Here is an 812-nt window from a genome sequence, read left to right on the forward strand (position 1 = left end):
ATTCTCCAATACTATTGCTACACTATACCTTTGATTACTGTACACACAATAACCTTTATCCCTGAGTGGTCATTGGGCCTTTATAGTGGTGAACTCCATGTAAAAAAAAAAAAGAATTAACATACAAAAACAAAATTATACACAGCTTAAATGTAACATTATTAAACACTAATGTTCTCCATTGAGAAATGTTTACCTTTATTCTATATGCACCTAAATAAATCAACATTAACTTCCGGTTTTTCCTGACACTTTTATAAAAATTATCAGACTTATCACTGACCTGACTTATTTTCAATTCAATGATAATTTTTGCAAGCAAAATTTCGGCTTTTCTATGGGTAACCATCTTAGTAGAGCACTAGCCTGCCTATTCTTAGAATTCTTAGAATGTGGCCTTTTCAAGTTCAGAATATCTCCAAACACCTTACAAAAACAATTTAATTTTTCTTACTAAAAGTCAGTAGAAAATATTAATAATAAATTAGAGACAAGGTTTACTTATGAAACTGAGAACCATGATCAATATCATTTCAAGAGATACTTAAAACAACAACAATCTGCTTTTCGAAGCTTATCACAAAACTGCATGCATTACATACGTTTCTACTTCATAATAACAAAATAAAAACAGGTATGCTAATGAGTTTCTTCCTAATGAAATCTAGAATTTGTAGCGCAGAATATCTGGGCGAAGAATTCAAATACCTCACAAATATTTTGAAAACTTTGCAATATCCTACATATTTTATATTAAATGCAAAAAAAACACAAAATATTTTCCAAAATAAATAAGCAATAACCATATACAC

The sequence above is a fragment of the Euprymna scolopes genome, chromosome 8 (assembly GCF_053919585.1).
Source record: "Euprymna scolopes isolate OS-2025 chromosome 8, ASM5391958v1, whole genome shotgun sequence".
Lineage (NCBI taxonomy): Eukaryota > Metazoa > Mollusca > Cephalopoda > Sepiida > Sepiolidae > Euprymna > Euprymna scolopes.